This window comes from Zonotrichia albicollis, chromosome 8 (genome assembly GCF_047830755.1).
Source record: "Zonotrichia albicollis isolate bZonAlb1 chromosome 8, bZonAlb1.hap1, whole genome shotgun sequence".
NCBI classification, from domain to species: domain Eukaryota; kingdom Metazoa; phylum Chordata; class Aves; order Passeriformes; family Passerellidae; genus Zonotrichia; species Zonotrichia albicollis.
Window position 1 is genome coordinate 15,472,320 of NC_133826.1, and position 21,978 is coordinate 15,494,297.

Consider the following 21,978-nt stretch of genomic DNA (forward strand, 5'->3'; position numbering starts at 1 on the left):
AGTAATTAAACTTATTTAAATCATATATTTTCCAGTCAAGTACACATAAAACCTTCTAGTATCATCCTCCGGACAGAATTCAAGAATAGCAAGGACACTTGTATAATGAAAAGTGAATGCCTGAGCATCCTGAAATGTATTTCATATTTGATAATTGGCACCTTTCTTCCATTTGGAGTTTTCATATTATGCAAATGCTTATATACTGTGAATCAATGAAGTACAGAAAGATAAGCTTCAAGTGCGTTACGGACAATCAGCATAGACTAGAGCTCAGGATGCCTGGGTCTCCCTGAGCCTTTGGAAACAATCAAGGTTCATGGTGTTCAGCCATTGCCTCAAGGGAAACACACATAGTTTCAGTGACATAATGCACACAAAGTGATAGGAGTCTTTGTAGCAAAAGTATGACCTGCAAATGCCTGTCACTCATAAACGAGCTTTCAATGGCATGATTATCAAATCCAGATTATACACTTTACAGACCCCAAATATGCCCACATTTCAGACTCTGAAATAGAAAACCTTATTCTTACACAAGAGTATAAGAATTTGTTTATCAATCAAGTTCAAATGAAGTTCAATAAAGGTCCAACTATGAAAGGCAGAACACTATTTCTTGAAAATTCTGAGGCTCTGCAAGACAGAGAAGGTTCAGCAAAGGGCAACTTTAGCTGATCTCAAACACAGTCTGAAGTAGGAGAGAGGGGGAGGGAGAGAGGCAGAGAGAGAGAGAGAGAAAGAAAGAGAGAGAGATAGAGTGCTAATGTCTTCTAGAAAGGTGCACCAGTGACAGGATGGGAAATAATCAACACCAGTTGCAAGAAGGAATATTTAAATATTGTTCAAGTGGGAAAAAAAATCATCAGCACAGTAAAAAACTAACATATAGGGCAGAGATACTGTGCAATCCCTGCCACTGGAGATGCTCAAAACTTGAGAGGACCAGTGCTGAGGAACCTGATCCAAGCTGGCCTTGCTTTGACCTGAGAGCATCAATTGTTGCTGACCTGCCTGAGGGCTCATGGCCTTCACTTGACACCAGGGTGGAGTGGAGCAGGCCCTCCTTGTGGTCAGAAGAGACTGAAATCTCCTCTACCATCAAGCAAGTGCAAATTTTAAGTTGGAAGAACCTTGATCTTTTGTTTTGTGTATCAAAATTAATGGTGGTTCACAGTATGTTAATGAGTAATCAAATAACTGGTAAGTTTTTTGCAGAGAAAGCCCAGACTTCCAGCAGGCAAACTGCCCCATCATAATGGCATCTTGCACGTGACAAGCAAGTCACGGGCTAGTTCATAGATGTATTAAACTACTTCCTGTTGTGGCTTCCTCAAAACCCAGTAAAAAGTGAGATTTGGTACAGAATAGAGACAAGCACCCTGCTGTGCCTATCTGGTTTCCAAACAAAAACCCAGGGTGGAGAAGGGGGGAGGCAGTTAAAGCTCACAATAAGTGTGGCTCTACTGCTGATTTTCTGGAAACATCACATCATCTCAAATTCATTAAATCCATTTTCAGTTCCTAAATATTCACGACAGATTGCCATACAGGTGGCTTAGATTACCCATTCTTTGTAAGAAAGGGAAAGCTTAGCTAATATTGCCCCCAAAAATCTGAGGGCAGCCTTTGTGAAGTACTTTGTGTTACTCAAGAAGGAAACAAACACAACTTTTGAAGAAGTACAACACTGAGGCAGACACTGTTCACAGAAAGTGACTTGTCTGTGGTCGTGCAGGTTGAAATAAGAGCCAGTTCACACTTCAACCTGTGATAACAGAGGATTAGGTCCCAGTAGGAATCCAGTCAGCATAATAACACTGAAGAGAACATGTTGTCTTATATGGGTTTTATATTTGCTCCTACAAACAGCTCCAGAGACTGTTAAACACAAATCAAACTGAAATGATCAAATAGAGCAAACTTAATAGCAGATTGAAATTTGTACAAAAGTTTTGAATTCAAGATTACAGTGAATAAAACACTAGAGTGGATTGCAGGAGAGACAACACAGAAATGAAATGAAACCACTAAAGGTTCATGAAGCATCTCTCTCTTTGTTAATTTCTTTTGCTACTCAACCTTCATGTTGCAGAGTTTCAGAAACCAGCATTTCACACCATCCATATTTAAAAGTGACCCCTACAGAATATTTTCAGTTTAAATAAGAGTTTGTGCTTTCTTGGTTTGTTTTGGGGTTTTTTTCAGCTGTGCCTTCTGTGAAGTGCCCACCAAAGTACTAGATGAACCATGCCAGTCTTCACCATCCATGAGTCTGATATAAATTTTCCTGGCTGGAACTACAGGTAGCCTACATCATGGGATATATTTTTCCCTTACATCTTAGAATCGTAAAATTTATAGCAAGAAATTCAAACCAACGTAAATTAGTAATTCAATCCCTGTATTCCAATTTAATGAACCAGAGGTTACATTACTTTATTGTTTTGTGCCAGTGGACCAATCATTTGGTTTACAGATGGAATGTAGTTCTTTGTTAATAAATAAATGCATAAAAATAAAGGTATCCTCAATGCAATTATGCTGATATCCCTCAGGAACCAGAATGCAATTATTTAAAATATTATTTTCTTAGATTACTCTCAAGAACATAAGGGAAGAAATATGAAATTTGTGTCCTTTTAACTTAAACTCATTTTAAGAGCATCAACAATGATGCAGATAGTCCCCAGTGGCAACTGAGAAGCACTTAGCCAGAAAATTGTTATTGGATTACAGTTCTGGCTTCATAAAATGTGGCTAAAGATCATTTTAGACATGAATGGAATGACCCATTGTCATAACTGGTATGACAAACAAGTGACAAAGTTATTCTACTCAGCTATTTTGAGGATTTTTCAGATCACAACAGTGACTTGGGGCTGTATCAGCCTACACAGTTTTGATTCAATTATAAAAATAACTCACAATAAGAATAATTCTAGCATAAATAATTGAATCTCTCCGGAGGAAAAGAAAAATCCCCACAAACATGTTCATATACTTTCAAGTGTTCCTGATGTATAAAGGATTGTGAAGTGATACGGTGATCAGAAGTCAATTCCAATTGAGAACTACCTTTTGAACTAACTGGTCTTCCTTATTAAGACAATCAAGATGAAAAGGGCACCAAAGGACACTGCATGATTTTTAACAACACACAAACCAAAACCACTTAGGTACCACTAAGTTCATATGATCCTTTTCATTTCATTTTACAGTCTCTTTCAAACAGATGATTTCCTGGATGAGAATCCTGCCTCCCATATTTTAATCTGCTGATATGCCCCCCCCTCCACCCACCCACTAATGTGACTATACAGCAGATGCACATGCACACACTTAAATAAATGCAAACAAGAAATAAAACTCTTCACCTTCACATTTGAGGTCACCAGTGGCCACTGGCAACACAGTAAAAACCAGAACCTTAATCAAAAACCTAACATGGGATTTAATTTCCTCATGTAAGGTCTTTGTCATTTTTCTTCCCTGTCCATTACACAGTATGTCTTTGCTCATATAATTACATAATTAACATCCTCAGCACCTATTTCATCCCTTGTTAATTTTGCTAAATATAAAAACAGACATGCTCAAGGAAACAAACTTGGCAGGTGAAGAAGCATAAACAATTTAAAAGGAAAGAAATAAATCTATTCACATCCTGATAATTGGTATGCGTAACTGAGCACTACTAGGTGCTAGTAATCCGCATGATGGCCTTCTGACTAGAAGTGCACATGCAAGAACTGTGTTTGCTGGTCTGACAGAGATCACCTCAAAGTGTGGGTACAAGGAGGTCTTGGCTTTGTTTTTCTGTAAGCAGTGTTGAGGCTTGTAGCACCAAAAGGGCAGGAGTGGCAGTTGATAAACCACACTGGTCTCAAAACCATTGGTTCCCAAATCCTTTTTTCTGAAAATCAAAAGGATTGTGGATGGGGTGGGTGGATGGAGAGAGGGAGATAAAGTTGGCAGCTAAAAGCCCTTTAGATTTTGCCGTTTATTCCACAGTCCAAATTCACATTTAGCTCCCATTGCTCTATGACTATCATCATAATTCAGTTGAAGATATGAGTGTGAAGATTAGGGGCCAGCAAAGGGTTCCTCCTTCACACCTTTGCCATGAAAGAAGAGAGCAAGTAGCAAAAAGTCTTTAGTAAACAAAGAATTGGTAAATTTCCCAAAGTTTTAATTGATTCATCCTTGGCAAGCAAATTGGCAGTTTTATTTCTTCCTCCACAGTGTCCAAAAAATAATTCTGTCCATCCTTGTGAAAAAAGGAAAATTTCAGATGGCCTCTATTTAGTGGGGTGGCAGAGGCCAGATCTTTGTTCATCCCAACATTCAGATCTTCACATATAAGACCAGATTTTAAAACTGTTACTCACAAAAAAATTTACTTTGTTCCCTGAATGATACCACCAGGTCATGGAGGGTGGTGTTAAGTGAAAGGAAGAGGATCACTAACTGTTGTTTGCATCACAGACGTACATTTAAACTTACTGCTTCCATAGAGGATACTGTCTCTCTATGCAAATGCACAATATAATTTGATCCAGCAGCTTACAAACAGAACTCAGAAGTCCTCCTCATTAAGAGTTAGCATTGAACTTGTTTTGTCACATTCACCAGCCACTACAATCCTGAATTATACCAAGCTTTGTCCCCTGGTGTACTATGCTGACCTGTTTATCCCTAGACTTCTGTTTAATTATCCAAAAGTGCACAAGAAAACAAAGTCCAGTCTGAACCCTGATGATGTCTCAGCAATTTCTCCTCCCAGCACATACTATTTCAACAGTCAGTGATCACTGGAGTTAAAGTGCACACAAGCAGCTGAATAGGATGCAATTCTTATTCTTATGATGAATATCAGGGTCAGAGGTGAGTGCCAGATAACACATAGCAGATGTGGAGGGAGTAGAAGGAATTCTATTTACTTTGGGTGACCACCTACGTTTCAAGGGAGGTAGGGGAAAGCTAGAACTGCAAGATAAAGACTGTTTAAAGATGGCATTGTACAATATTTTGCAGGACAAAGGTACATACTTGCATATAAACACAAACTATTGTTGAAATATAAGACAGAGTGTGGCTCAAATTAACCACCCATAGAATGTGACTCTTCATGAAACAAATAGGAGAAATCTTTGGAAACCATACTTTATATTATATGATTACTTCAGCTGATACTGAAAAGTTCCATTTCTCTTTGCCTGTATTTCTTTCCATTTCAGAATTTTTTTCAGATATTAGAAGCAATGCAGCCTTACAAAGGGGAAATGGAGAAAGTCTGATCTTAGCCTGAGGGTAGTTCTAGATAGCCACTGAGAAGACTGCAAAATGCAGATGACAGCACATTTACAATCTTTCATTAAGGTAGAAGAAAGTACTGCAAGGTATTGGTAGCTGCCTGGCCTTAGATCAGTCCAGACTGTGCAGAATGGCCATGAAACTGCTCCAAACGGACACGAGGTGATTCTTACAAAGATGATGCATGGAGCTGGAGACCTACAAAAGTTCAATTTGGTAAGACTATCAGCAGCCATTTAGCAGCTCAGCTTTTTACAGCCCATGCCAAGGGATGAGGAAGCCGCCACCTCAGTACCATCAGCTGTTAACTCCCAAGCAGAAAGGAGGCAGCTACTGCGAGAGACAGGTGAGAAGACTGATCACTGCAGTTATACCAATGAGTTTACTGCGCGATCAATGACCTTTGCTTCCCCTGCTCCCTCTTCCTCTCCCAAAGAAATCATGAAAGTCATTAAGTATCTTGATGTTTTCCATATGTATGTTTCTACAAGTTATAAGGTTGAAGTGGATCAGTTAGGAGAACTTAAAATCATCAGAAAATGCTAAAAAGGAGAAAGGCAGCGGGGAAAGCAGCAATTTTATAAAAGGAATAAACAAAAACAACCCCCCCCCCCCCAAAAAAAACCAAATAAACAAAAACCCCAAAAGCCCACCCTCAAACTAAACTTATCCAGGGACAAGTTGCATTTTCCAACTTTCTACAGACATCCATTTCCTAGACTACTGCAAGCCTTCATGAAAGTTGTCACAAAGCCTCAGCAAACAAATGGATAGGTTTGTTTGAAAATCTTGCCTCAAATAATTACATACAATTTTTAAAATAGGCCAAACAGTTACATTCATATAATATGATACAGTCAGTTCCCAAAATGGAATAAATGGGACTGTCATTGTATTTTTAACTAGTACTTACAGAAAAACTAATAGAGACTAGTAATCTCTGGAAGAACAGATCTCAGAAACCAGTTCAATCCAAGGCGGGAAAACCAAACCAAATTCCACCACACAGATGTTACCAGATAACCTGCTAACTTTCTAAATTAGTTGTTACATTTATTTCTTTATAAACTTTGGGCTGGATGTTGAGAATTCAATCTGGTTTTTTACACAGTACACAGCAAGGAAGTAAGTTTGGCAAATGGCCTCTGAACTCTGAAGATACGGTAGTACAATAGTTTTAAAGATATACACAGTCTCATTTAGAAGATGGATTGAAGTGGAATATGGAGGGCAATTTAAGTACAAAATCCAATAGTTTTCAGTTTTAAGTCTTCTATGCAATGGACATCTCTTTTCAGGTAACATCAAAGATAATTTATTTAAAAGATCCCAAGTCTTTAAAGCTGAAATGTACTGCAGCATGAAGCAGTCACACTTTTCCAAAATCAAAACAATCTGCAGAAAGAATTCTGATATTGCTAAAGATTGGCTGAAACAAATGAGCAAAATTATAATTATTTCTCAGAAAACGTAAGGGAATGTATCCCTATCTCTCCATGTTCACTTTTGGTCTACTGGCACACTTCCACTTTGGCAATCAAAAGAATGCTGTGTGCTACATATAAAGGCATGTGTGGCAGCCTGAGGGTTAAAGTAAATATTCCTTCTCTTTGGCAGATGGTTAATTCTCGGTCATTATTACTAAATTCAATTGCTCAATAACTTAGATATGACAAATGTGTGTAGGAATATATGCCAGGGCACCTTTCTAGGAATCTCAAAATGCAATACTTCTTCGATGCTTTCACCAGACATCCTCACACTGAGTGTGACAGCTTGAAACAAATGTAAGCTTCCTGAGCACTTCAACTCCCTCCTGCCACCCTTGCTACATTACAGGGGGATTCTAGAGTTACTGTGTCTCCAGACCCAGGATGGATCAATGGGCTTGGCTAAAACAATTTTCTTAGTGTATATATACATTTTTTAAGGCCTAACTTTCCCAATTCTGTGGTCCAAGTATCACGACTTAAGCAATCATATGGAACTAATTTGCAGGCAAGGACACAGTTTGACTGGCACTGAGTGCTGGTAGGTCTGCTTAAAAGTTGTCCGGAATGCCTTTAAAACAGACCATATCTAACTTAACATTTATATAAATGGTGAGCTGTGCACCCACTTCTACCACACAAATAAAGATTCACAGTGAATCTAACAAACTGCCATTCTCTCTCTATTACCATCACCTATTACAAACCCAGTCCATTTTATGTGGCGACAGGCACAAACATATTTTGGCAAATGTGCTTTAAAAATAATAACAATTAAAAAACCAATTCCTTTTACCTTTCTTGAGTTGGTACAGGAAACTGAACTTCTCTTCCCTGTTCCCACTGACATTTCTAAATTGGCTGGCACAAGAAAGCACCGCAAAACACCTCCGCAGTTCACTCACTGAAGTTGAAAGTCTTGCACTGACTTCAAAGGCGTTTGGATTGGGCCCAAAGTCAGCATCCTAACATGTGAGCACAGACTACCACCAAGCCACAGCGCTGGATGCAATCTGTGCTATTTATATGCTATTGCTGAAGCAGTACAGGAAGCTTACAGAACTTCAGGTCTCCAAAAGCATGTGCTGTTCTTTCATTGTTACTTTACAGAAAATTTTGTGAAGTGTCACCAATTCCTGTGCTGATATAGGTTAATTTACAGGTTTTTTATCTGAACCACAAAATACAGGTATCACAGACTGGCTTTGCTTTTGATATCCTATATGCACAAGCATTCTGTTCATGCCTCTCTGTAAAGCCCTGAGATGTCATATTTTTAGTTAGAATATGAACCTTCTAGAGCAGAAACCCTGCCTTTACCTGTGAGTAACTCACTTGGTACACTATTGGCATTAGAAATTATGAAAGAATTTGAACAACAGTAAGTAGGAAAAGCCACTGTGCTATTTTTCTACCACATCCATTAGTCTTACTCAGAGTACTTTCATCACAAAAAACTCCAGGCAAACATGTGCAAACTAAACTTTACCCATAAGGTTTTGAAGTATCTCAAGCCAGAGAAGGAACTAAATCTAACCTTCAGCATACTCAAGGGAAGTGAATCCTTTAAACCAGTTCAGGTAAAATATTTACAGTGTCTCTTTCAAAGACCTGCATTAGCACCTGAATCAACATCCTCTTGTTTGTGTGCCATTTTAAACTACAGCTGCTTGAAACCACAGCCACAGAGGACCTAAGAGACACTAAAATGTCTCAGCTCCTAAAGCTAAAGAGTTAAAGAACAAGATATCTCATAGGTCTTGACATCTCATACAAGCGAGCCTTTGGCAATCAACTGCTCTGACGTATGGTGTGTTCAACTGACTCTCATTTTCTTGCTCTCTAATTGAGTTTGTAAACTCTGCTTATAAGAAATTTGTAGAATTGAAGTAAAACTAAGGGAAGAGTTCCATACTCTCAACAGTCTGGTGCCATATGGGGCAGTACACAGTGTTGAAGGTAAGCAAACTGGAAGAGAAAATGTGCAAATTCCTCCTGCCATTTGCATCCAAGCAAAAAACTTCTGGTAAGCAATCAAATTGTTTTAAGTTACAAAAGTGCAACAGAATATCACATCTCTTTTCTTCTCAAAAGATAAAGCTTTCTTTTGTCTCTAATTAAAAAGATTAATAAAGTAAGAGAACACATCAGGCTTGCATCAATCATTGCCCATGTGGTTCTTATTACTGTAATTAAAAGTTATCTCTACAAAATTGTTGGATGAAAGTGCCATGATCTGCAATTGAAAACACATTGAAGGGAGTTATCCACCTTACTTGACTATTTTAAGACAGTCAAATTTAAGAACACTGTGAAGGTATTATTCAAAAAAGTCCTTAAAGGCAATTTGTCAGTAAAAGTGTCCTATGAACCCTCTATTGAAGAATGTGAATAGTGCTAAGGCTTCTGTTAAAAAAAATAAAAATTGAAATAATGAAGATTTTTCTAAAAGAAGTTATTTAAAACTTAGACAACATAATTCAAATTTTTACCTTCAGGGCTCATTAGGTCCTGTATATATAAGGACTGCTCATTTCCCCTAGGGTTGAATCTTCCAACGTGTTTAGATTTTCACACTGAGTGGGCCAAATTTAAAATAATCCTGAACAAACCTGATTTTTTTGCTGACATCTCACCCCTTATTTTACATAAAATAATGCTCCATTTGGACATCCAGCTTGGGATAGGATTTGGAAAATGGGAGATCTAAACACAGACTTTGTACATGCAGCTTACAAATCTGTGAAACAGAAAAGCACTGCAAATAGAATGTATAATTTAATTATAGTACCTTTCATTCAGACATTAGTGTACCACAGTTTTAACATCAAGCTAATTACATCAAAGCTAGTAGCATGCTTAAAACCAATGCTTTTTAAAGCTTTCTTTGTGTAATACAACTTAAAAGGGTTTTTCCCCCACTCTGTTCTTTATCTTCACTGAATGCAGGATTTACATTTTGGCATAGTAGACAGTGACTTCATGGAGTTTTTTCAAAACTGTTCAGGGTGTAAAACCACTCACAACCTTTGAGAAAGGTTTAATGGACACCATTAAAAAATATTTAATGAGCAGAAAGGTATCTCCTGTAACAAAGAAGTAGTCTTTTATTTAACAAATCATAGGGAAACACCAAAGGGTGTTAAAGAAGAACTTGTTTGGGTTTTATTGTGAAAAAGGAAAAAAACCCTGTTTTCCTGCCATCTTTATTTACATTTGAACACTGCTACCCATTTCCTTCTGCAGCTTGTAAAGTCCAGTAGGGCCTTGCCTCTTCTTTCCAGTTACCAACAGACACCTTGACCCATGCTCAGTGGATTTATATGACAAGAAAAGAACAGTCTGTCTCTAAAGGCTATTTGGAAAACTAAGACAGACTGCAATTTGCTCAACAATTCTCAGCTATAAAAACCAACTTTAATTTCAATTTTTGCTCAGATAGAATTCTCCAACTCTTGGGGAAAAAAATAACAAGAAACACAAAATGAGAGAAGTGCAGACTTTTTAAGCAAGACTATGGGAGGAAAGTGGCATAACATATTGACTGTGTGTCTCTAAAATTTCCTATAGAAAAATTACTCTGTATCAAAAGCAAGGGTGGAGAAAAAAGAACAGTGATGCTGAATATGACAAAAAGCTTGTTTATGTTTAATACACAGGAGGAATTGTTCAAGGACAGTTAAATGTGACCCATTTAATACACCAAGGTCTCACATACCCATGGTACTCTGCTGAGTAAGTGCTGATCATGCAAATTAAGCCTGCCTGGGGATACACAGTGCTTTTCAGTTGCAGTTTGAATTTTCCAAGTTCTCAAAAAACTTTTAGAGATGTGGATACATATTACTAGGTCACTAGGGCTACTTCCATTTCTTCAGTGGTTGCCTCATTTAAAAAAATCATTTTATCTGATATTCTTGAGTCTTCTGGCACACAAATCCATTTTCAGTAATATAAAAATCTAATTATTGCTACTAACTATGTAATTTAAAGTGTGGTTAGGCAAGTCAATATGAAAAGGTGTCCCAAGACAAATATCAGAGCTTCAAGAGAAAAGAGAAATAAAAATCCAGTGGTCATTGTGACTAACTCAAAAGTTCAGCAGAGTCTTGGAGTCAAAGTTAGATTAGAGCATGCCCTCAGTATTCACTGCATTCAAGTGTGATCCCTTCTGGACAGCCTTACACTTACTGGCTTAGATTCTTTCCCAGATCACAATATGCTTACAAATCCTACTAGCCATAATTTGGATCCATTATGTCTCAGCAAATGCAAGGAAATCCAACTACATGCCACCTCTGAAAGTGGCATCAAACACCCAATCAAACTTTACAAGGTAGGTAAAGATTAGTGTATGACGTGAAAGGGCTAAGAAAAATATGAGTTAGAAACAGCAATGTCCACTTAAGGGTACAATGTGCCCACTGTCTGAAGACAAAAGAACACAGACAGACAACCTTTATTTATAATTTTACTGTGATGGTATAAATTTTATCCTCGAGGGAAATAATGCTCTAAAACAAGTTGTCCTAACCCTCATTCCCCAAACATTTCTCTAAAAGATTAAACTGTTTTCCTATTGCTATTTTTAGTAATTAAAAATTCCATGCTCTGGGGCCCCAAAGAAAACATCAATCTGGGTTCTGGATGTATTCCATGATATCTTGAAACAATCTTAAAAAATATATGCAGCCAGCATTATGATCCCCACTGGATCTACAGGGACCCATTAGGATCATGAAGGGAAGCATGTGGTTGTGACAAAGCAAGCAATTCAGCATTACTCACTGGAGCTGAAGCACAACAGTGTGAAGCTACTATTGTTCTCCTTGGTTTCTGAAGACACTCACGGCCCAACCTACCCACAGCCTACTACACACTGAAATCAGAACCAGAGCCTGAAGCCTCTCAAGTGAAAAAGATAAACAGGGGAGTGAAGCTGGGGGTTTCCCCCCACCCTCCCAAAAAATGACCATGAAATATTAAAGATTGCTAGAAGCCATTTCATTACAAGTCTCTTTTGAACTGTTTGTGCAACTGAAGAAATGGATTATCTTATATTATCTTTGTGTTTACAAAATAAGGGCTGCTGTACACTAACAGAAAAGCACAGGAATGCCTGCTTCTATAGCTCACTTAATACGATCTCCTTCCCTTTGCAGAAGCAAATCTACTTATAAGGTAATTGTTGCAAAAGACTTTCAAATGACTGCCACCTCAGCTCTTAATGTCAAAGCAGGGCACACTCATTGAATGTGATGGAGTTCAGACTAGACCCTAAAACAGCTAACACAATGAGACATAACACTTTCTTCCAAAAATGTCATTTCATTAGCTACCATGCGAAAAAGGAATGAGAGTGCTTGAGGAAACTTAGGGTAGACTAACTGCATGTGCATGCTATATATATACCTGGTACTTTTGTGCAAGTAAACACAGGCATTGTCAGAAGGATACTCTTCTATGCAGGACACCAAGCCAGTCCTTGCTAGCAATATTCTCTTTATGTTTGTGTACTTATAAAATGGCCCAAGATACAAATAGCTCAGAGCGACAAACTCAGAATAAAAAAAGAAGATCAAAAACACTAAAAGACAGTACACTTAAACCCTCACTTATTAGTATTAACAGTTATGGCGTGAGAATGACAGAAATTTGACCTTGCCTAGTTAGTGTTTTTAAGTCACAGAGACAAAGTGAGTTTCCTGTAGACACTATAAAAAACTGCACTGTGGAAGCATTTATAGGGTATGACTTTCCAAGCACAGAGTGAGGTTTTATAGCCATCTCAGACCTACTGGGCTAAATCCTGAGCCACTGAAATCAACACTGTTCCACTTAGTCTAGCAGCACTGCACCAATTTACATCATCTGAGGATCTTGCCCAGAAAGTGTAATGGGACTCCTGTGGCCTCAGCTTTCACAGAACAATCTGATACAATACAACATAATCTGACAAACCCAAGAAATTTGAAATTAGGACTCCTGCTCTCCCCATATTTCACCCACTTGTGTTTAAGTGCATTGCTGCAGATGCCTTGATATTACACAGTCAGTGCACCAAAACAGAGCCACAAGAAAAATACTACTGACTCCAGCATGACTCATTTATTTCAGGGAGATCTTATTTAAGCAAAGAGCAAGTCTGCACTAGGTTGAGTGACCACTGTGATATTAAAATGTAATAGGCTTTTCACAGTCTGGTTTCAGATTATACCATCCCCTGTGTTACAGCCCTGGAGTAGGCGCCAAGCTTTGTTTCGTTGGGATTTCAAATGTAAACATTTAGATCTGGATACCAGCTTCCTCTTATATTGTGAATGACGTCCGCAAAATTCAGAACCAGAATGCTATTCTTGGCTGACCAAAGTCAAATAGAGGGATATTCTACAATTATAGTAATTTGGAAAGAATCTAACCATCCAAGAACATTTTATCAGCTAGCACAAAACTAACATTACTTCAGCGAGCCTAAAAATCTCACCTGAGTTGAAGGATTGACCCTTACATATCTACAATCTCTGTTAAATTACTTGGTATCAGCGACGTGAAGCACTAGGCTCTGGTTGAAATTTCATGAAAGATGGATTAAAGGCCATCACTGGACAGAGACCATAGGGCAAAAACATATTTCAGAAAAGAAAATTTCATGTCTCAAATTCTCTTCACAATGAAAGGTGACCTTTGATATCATTCTTGCCTTGCTCTTTGTATAAACTCCTTTTGCTTTCAGTATTACTCAAACAGATGAGCACTGTCTTCATTCTTTCCTTAGCATCCCCATTTCGATATTCTAGACTCAACCATCATTTACCCCAGCAGTCCCCTACTGTGCATCTATCCCTCAAATCTTAAATATCTGTCCTCAGGCCAAAATCCAAATGAGTCTTGTGCATGCAAGTTCTATTATCTACAAGCATAAATGACAGAATCTACTGCCTGTGTGTGCAAATGTTACCTATCCAGATCAACCAACGTGCCATTGTGTATTAAGGGGCAAAGGTTTTTTGTACAGAAGGAGAAGCCTATTAAGCAGATCTTTGAAACTGTGGCCCTAAAATTATGCTCAGGAAAAAGAAGCATCCCTGTCTGTAAAGAGTAGGTATTTTCAACAAGTATAATTTTTTTCATGCAGCTTAAATCTCTGGAAAACCTTCAGAGGCTGAGTTACCCTTGCCCATAGCTCTGCAAGATTCACCTGGCATTTGGTGATACTGTAGTGTATGTACAATCTGTCCAGTTAAAGTGTTCAGACAAAGAAACAACATCTCACTAATATAGATTAACTGCAGTATTCAATAGATTTCAAGTCATAAAAACATACAAAAAAGTTTAACAACTGGTTCACCAGGAAGACACTGTGATAGATAAGACAGAACTTGAAAAGCGAGGAAAAGAGAGATGACATTTCTGGTTTGTGGTCGTTTTCATTTTTAACTAAGGCATGTTTTCTTTTAAATGATGCAAATGGCAACATTTTAATGTCTATTCACCCACATCCAGATAAAATTAGATGGCAGACCCCCCCCCCCCTTTTCCCTTCTTTTTGAAATCCCAGAACATAAATTCTAGGACTGAGTACTTCTAACACCTAAGTTTTGCCTCAGGCCAATTTACCAACTATCACAATCCCCTCCTGAAGAGGTCTGAAAATGGAACATCTTATTTACCCTTCATTAAGGTAACACATGGTTCATCCTCTACATTTTCTGTATCTCTATATGAAGTCCAGGTTTTGGCTCTATCAACTCAGATATGTTGCCAAGCTGTACTGAAGAACTGAACTCAGTTCAGCCTTCATCTGTGTTATCCACATTTATATACACCTTTACACAGACTCCTGTTATCACTCAGTGTATGAATCAATCCCTTAGCAATTTATGATTTATGCAGCTTGCTAGAAGAGAAGTAGGCCACACCAGCCTTGAAAGCACTTTAGCTTAGTTGTTTTTACTCATGAAGGACATGTTGTCCTGTAATTATTCTGTCATTTCTTAAAAGGTGAAATCCTTAACAGGTTCATGCTTTCTGTGCTGCTATGCGTATGTGTGAGTTGATGTCTGAGCACGACTCACCCAGTAGGAATCATCATTCCGAATTGCTTTACAAGGAGCTACATAGAGCTAGACAGCTTTAAATGTGTTAAATATCCTTAGAGTTTACATGGATGGTTGCAGGGGGATCAGGGGCAGAGCAGGATAAGGAGGAGTCAAGGAAATCGTTAATATGTTCCAATTACCCCCGATTCTCAAAATACACAACTGCATAAGTGTCACTTTCTGTTTTGGCCCTGTTGGTAATGCAATGTGATGCTGTGTTTTCTTGTATCATTTAGTACGGGCAGTAAAGTATGTGCAACTTTAAACAATTATGCACATTTTCAAGTAATGTGTTCTGAGAAAGACTGAAAGGAAATTCTGACATTAATCAAACATTGCGGGTTCTACTTGCAAGAATTCTGCAAAATACAGGCTAACATTAAAGTTAGTGGCTGAAAGGCAAAGGTTTTTCCCGCCTCAAATTAACTGTACCTTTAGTTTATTTAGAAAAGAAGCACCAAGAATACTAACTTCCCTTTTCTGCACAAAATTCTGCCATTCAGCTTCAAGAAAGAGCCCTATGACATTGTAATACTTCCCCTTCCTTAGGTATGTCAGAATATTTGGAAAATTTTAATAAACTCCTAAAATTATGTACAAATTCCATGAATCATGGAAGTTCTACAATAGATTCTCTCCCTAAGAAGTCCTGCTGTGCCTAACTAAATGCTTATCTGATATACTAGCAATAAGAAGCTAATAAAGTGTGTGAATACAGCATACTGAACTGTTTGCAGTGGAAAAAAGGTCAAACTGGACCTCCAACAAAAACAGGGGGGGAATCCAGATTCTTCTGATACTTCTGGCTAGTTGGGGTCTCTTTTAAGTGAAGATTGGAGAGACAGCAAGGCTGGGATTAGGACTCTTCAGGCTTCAGTAAAACTAAGAATAATATTATAGATTTCTCTGTTTGTTGGAAACTGCTTGTGTGCTACTTAGCCCTTGCTGTTAACCAGGGAATGAAGCATAAATTGGCCAGAGGAAAATCATGTTCAGTATGACCATGAAAAGGAAATGCCGTATCTTTCATGAGAAAGAGTGATCTTGAAAGGCATCTATCCTGCTCGCCGGACTGCTGGGGCTCAGGCAATATTCAGACTCTTAAGATCATTATCTGAACTGCTCTCTGAACCTCTGCTTCCGCACTCTCAGCTGCAATACATGAGGGCAGTTTACAACAGTGTTAGTTATTCACTTCAAATTTCCCAGCTTTAGCTAGTTTAAGTGAGACCCTTAATGTCACTTAAACATAGTGTTTTTGTGTTATATTTTAATTTTGAAAGGATTATCAAGAAAATCTACCCTTTCCGTTAACTTTCTTTGAAAAACGATTAGGCGTTTTAGAAAGGATCTCCAAATATCCTCACCGCGCCTGATAACTTATCCACAGTGAAACATGTATTGCAGATGAAAATTAAGAAAACGTAGAAGCAAAATATAAAGTTCTCAGTCTGAAATTACAAATAGTGTGTTACTTGGGAATGAAACATAAGCAAGCATTTTAAATCATACTGAAATTTTCTTTGTGTTGGTATTTGGCTCTGTATATCTTTATTGATAAAATGAGCAATTTATTTTTCTTTTTATGGGGCTAACAATTACGCACCACTCAAAAGAATCTGACTGCTATTAGCTGACTACAGCACTTACAAGGAAAAAAATTCCGTTGCCTTACACAAATGTTACCAGTAAGATTCCACCTAAGGAAAGCTTGGGAGAACTGCTAATGAGCCTTCTTTAGCTACTCCTTCCTAAAATACCACATTTTGTAATCTTGAGCTGCAACTAATTTTCCTGATCTTACACGTGGAAGTCACTGTGAAAATTAAACAGAGATAGAATGTAACAAAACCTCACTTGTAAATATGGTTCTTCAAACATAAAAATCTGGCAAAGCTCAAAGAGCAGAGCAGGAGGTAAGACAGATTTCATATGCTGCTTTCTTTAGTGCTTTTAATGTACATTGGATAATTATGTACTTCATGTCTTCCAAACTGAGTTACTTTGGTTTAAATCTATTCATGGAATATCTGGCTATGTGTCTCTCCTAATTTTGTATAGTATTCTCTGGTCTAAAGCAAGCAGTTCCAAATTAAATAAACGAGCATACCTACTGCACAAAGCAATCAACTGCATTCCAGTGAAGCCCCTTTGAAAGCTGTGTCAAATCTCTGCTGACTCAGGGAGGGAAGTACCTCATTCCCTTTGCATTAGTCACCCTGCTAGAGATTAATCCTAATGAGCTTTTTTAACAGGCTTGGCTGGCACACCCAGGATTTGTATAACATACCTGTAACTTCAATATTTAGCCCAAAATGCACTCGTTCAAATCCAGATAGATACCGGCTTTCCCAGAAACCATTAACTGCAGCGTTACTGCAGGAGCTTATCGAGCCCAGAGTGAGGGCGGCCACAGGGCGCTTCCGCAGCTTTGGGAAGCGGCCATCACACAGCTAAGCACTGTAAAATCAGCATGGGCCAGCACTCACACAAACACCCGTGCAAGCCACACATCTCACAAAAGGTCACAGCATTAAACAACAACAGTGTTCTCTTTTTCTTTATTTCATTATCCTCATTATCTCCCTATTTCACTGAATTTTGGCAAACAGTGGGCATCTATTTGATGAGACTAGACTGTTTGCAGACTCTGTGATGGAGTTTCAAGCTTCCTCCCAGCTGTATCCTGCCCTCATTAGGCAAACAACCATGCCTTGGCCTTTTCCTCCCACCAGCATCAGAAAAGACTAACAAAATTCCAGCTCACAGAGAAAACAGGAGTTGCACACCTTTGATCACTGTTGAGATATTTTACTCTAAATACAATGCCCCAGTAATTGTTACCGAGGGAACAATACTAAACTAGTAATCCATACCTACAATACCATCAAAACATCAGAAAAATGATCTGTCATGCAAAAAAATGTTTGCATGCAACTTTTAGTTCTTTTATAAATTAAAAATATGAAATAGCCACTGTTGGAGGCATGGGCTAAAGCAAGAAACCTCGTCTATTCTGGACCAAAGAGCTGGAAAATAATTTTCAGATCTGAAGAATTTTAAAGGAAGACAGTAACAAGCTCCTTCCCAGTTAAATGAAGGTACTGCTAGCTTGGTTACTGCAGCCAACCTAAATCACTGCAGCATCCCATGGAATGAACAAGGTCCAAAGGACCAAACAGCTTTCCTCAGAAGTAAAAAAAAGAAAAAAAAATCATCACAGCTCACAGTCTAACACACACCACAAAGGACACAGTCTGAAACCTGTCAGGTTACGAGCACTAGTTCATAGTGCCCACACACTCACACACTCCAGCTGTAGTCTGGCAATGGCAGCATCAGAACACAATAAGTAGCTTGGACTCTATTAAATAAAGTAGCAGAGCTGAGTTTCAACATGACAGACCACAATCACAATGATCATTCACTGTCACTGTCACTCCCTACTGGCCTGGCAGCCTATATTCAGATTTTGACAGCTCCCAAGGATTCCTAAGGTACACACCATCCCAGTAGCTAAGGGCTATGTAAATGAAGCAATACAAGTTGTGCATTAGTACACCTGACTTTTGGACATCCAGCATGGAAGTGGTCCATAACAAAACTGGTTATTTTTCCTCAGTGAAGAATGAATGCTTTGGGAAGTGCTGGCAGTAACAGTTTGGCACAGGGCTCTCAGGAGTAATCATGAGAACTGGCCAGGAAGATGCATGAATACAGGCTGGATCTAAGTCTCTGTCTCTCTGAATGAAAGATGCTCAGGCAACTGAATAGACCAAACAAGGTATCTCCAGCTATCCTGGAGCTACATCACAGAATTTTCTGCACCACAAGCATTTCAATGAAAACAGCAGGCCTCTTATTTTAAATGCAGTTTTATAGCAGCATCCTTTCTTTTTAAATATAACCAGACAAGATTTGAAATGTTCCTACAAATGCCCAAATTAGTATTTCCTGTGCATGTTTCCTAACCACTAGGCCATCAGACAGCCAGCACGGGGCAGGAACTCACCATATCTCATCAGAAACTCCGTGATTCATGAATGTTGTGAATAGTGCTCAGGGCCTGGTAACCTCAACCAGGGCAGAAGTCTGCAAAAAAATGAAGCCAAAAATCCTTTAGGACTTTTCCAGTCTCTGGACACCAAAGACACTACCTGGAAGCTGAAATGTGGTGTTGTTCTATTACTGCAAACCTATGACGATCTTTTCATGAAGAAGAGCTAAACCAATTCTGCCAGCTCCATGAAGCAGGAATTGCCTTTCTCCTGTGTCCCGTGGGCAGGCTCTGACAGAGACCTTGCCAACTGTCTCTGTTCACACAGGCCTCACTGTGAAAAAGCTAAACAACAACACGACTTTCCATGCTGCACCATTTAGCTTTGGCTGAACATGTAATCGTGTGTCTGTGGTTTTCCTGTTTGGGTGCCTAATTTAATTGGCTGAGTCCACTCCTTCAAGTGTGGAATGGACTCTGAGGGTATGAGGCATTAGCATGTTTCTGCCAGAGACATTCCACCCAGATCCCATGTTTGTTTAACATGTACAAACAGCTAAAATAAAATACTTGTTGGCCTCAGTAATAAACAGAATATAAAATAGTGTGAAATTAAGCAAGACCAGCTGGGCTCCAGGAGAAATGAAAGGAACAGTTAACTTACACTACACAATGATCTGGAATGCAGACACACTAAGATGAACTGCTATTGATGTCTGGTTTTGATGCATTTTATATACAAAGTGCTGATTAGATCTAGCTACCAAATTATACCCTTTCGTATCCGTATGTCAGTAATAAACAAAATTCAGAGGAGCAAAACAATTGCTCTGCAAGCCAAGTTTAAAATGTTGCATCATTGGCTGTAGAAGTGTGAAGTCATTACAGCAGTGATAATGATTCCATTGTTCCAGAGGCAAAGGAAAGGGGGAGAAAAAAACCAAAAAAAGGACATTAAGAATTCTGAACTAAGGCAGGATTTGTCCAGCCCTCAGGGACTCAGGAGAATTTCAGGATAAGCATCTGTATAGAATCCATGTAGGAGCATTTGGGCCCCCACATATATATACTGAAACCATAAACCAAGCAGCTGCTTAAGCAGAATTTTTGGAGAACTTTAGAAAGTTCCCTATAACACAGGACAGGATAGAGGTACTCCCTTGGAAGGGATTTTTCTTCCTCAACTGGGAAGCAGAGTCAGGGACTCTGTGATACAGAAGGCACAATTCTATCTCATTGCATTATGCAATTTTGAACAACGATTTCAAGGAGAAAAGTGACTTAAGCTGCAATTCCTGTGAAGGATGCTCTGCTGCATGGCCCAGACCACCCTTGTCTCTTTCTCTGGCTAGTCCTTGTGCTCCAAACCTTTCCCACTTACCTTCCCTTGGGATTATATGTGTGGCGCTGTGGCTAACATTGCCCTTCCAGCAAACTTTTTCTAGCAGTTGGACATCTTGGATCTTTTCCAGTTTGTTACAAACAATGTATATCAAATGCATTTATGTTTCCAGTATCTCTTTTAAGAAAAAGAGGCTAAATGAGGAAATACAGTCCAGCCCTTGGAAAAGCTGTATGGGAAATAAGTTTGTCAGGGCTAAATCACTGACAAAATAAAATGTCAAGGGGAACAGATTTAGAAGTCTGTGAGACAAATAACTACTTATGTTTTATTTCATTGGCAGCTGGACTGTTTTGATCTTTCATTTTCTTTTAAAAAGAATTAACTGGAAGTAGTAGAAAGGATCTAGTTCTTCCTCCCCAGTGTGAGCTCACTGTTGAATTGCCAAACCAACAGAATGGCTTTTCCCTTAGTCAAAGTGTAGGTACCTTTTTCTTACCACCTCAGGGCAAGATTCCTCAAATCATCCATAGTGAAGCCTAAGCCCCAAGATGCAGCTTCCTGTGGAAGATCCTGTCTGTAGAGTCGAGTGCCACTGTGCCTCTGAAGGCACTGGGACACCAGGTAGGTCACAGACAACAGCAACTTTAATTTTACTCTGGTGATCATTTTAAAACATCACTTCTAGCCATTGCTCTTTCTCCCACAGTTCTTCTGTCATAAAAGATCAAGATGACTCAGTAGCCAGGTAAGCCAACATGATAGGGAACTGGCTCAAAATCAAAAGGAAACAAAGAATTTCACAGCACCACCTGTATCAATAGCAGAACATACCACAGCATCACCAGCCTGAATACCTGAACCATTGGCTAGAATCCAGATGAGAAATGACTGTCATCTGAATGTCTCTACCCACCCTTTATTATTTTCCTTTACCTAGAAAAAATTGTAATAAAGTAAAACAAACTGAATTTTCATTTTCAACCCAGGAAAACAATTTTGGGACTTTATAGCCACCCTGGAAGCCCATTCTTCTCAGGATGAAGACCTAGACTCCTCTCACCAGCCTTGAGCTTGATGGACACATGAAGGCATGCTCCAGTGGCCAATAACATACACCCCATCAGGTTTTCTTGCCTAAAGACCAGGTAATGCTCTGGAATGCAGAGCTTAATATATTGCCATTGTAAAGGTTTAAGAATTAACTAGAAATGAATATTGGTCACATAGTCATGGTAAAGTGGATAAATCACTAAGTCATTCATTTATATAGTACAGCACAGTTACAGTAATAACACTGTATATATGGTGAGGAGGCCAACCAGGGAAAAATATTCCTCAGCACCCTGCACAGTCATTCAAGAGCTCTGTTTTAACTTCTATCACTTACTAAAGCTGCACAACACACAAGTACATCAGCTTTCCACCTTCGGGAACCTGACTGCAACACCTTCTTTTCACTCTGCTGCATGGAACTTAACACTTTCAGCATCAGTTAGCATCATCAAGCAGGAGCTTTTAGGAAATCTGCTTTTAAAGGGGCTCCAGAAGTAAGGCTGGGGATTCAGATACTTTACCCAGAGCCTGGAGCAAACTGGACTAAAGGAAGGAAAGATATGGGCTGCCTGTGAACACATGCAAAAGGACTTTATGAGACAAATTGCTGCGTGACAAACTGATCAATGAAATTTAATGCAAGCAAATGTAAAGGGAAACATATGGAATCAACAATTC

At 38.8% G+C, this 21,978-nt stretch overlaps 1 non-coding gene across 50 annotated transcripts in view; it reads right to left on the reverse strand.

Moving 5' to 3' along the window:
* LOC141729846 (uncharacterized) overlaps positions 1-21,978 on the reverse strand; it is a 485,161-nt gene that overhangs the window by 168,374 nt on the left and 294,809 nt on the right. For 6 of the 50 annotated variants that reach the window (XR_012581321.1, XR_012581349.1, XR_012581347.1 and 3 more), the window contains one exon: positions 18,918-18,997. The exons of the other annotated variants lie outside the window; for them this stretch is intronic. This is a non-coding gene — a transcript (uncharacterized LOC141729846). The remainder of the gene's footprint in view (positions 1-18,917; positions 18,998-21,978) is intronic. 50 annotated transcript variants of the gene reach the window in all.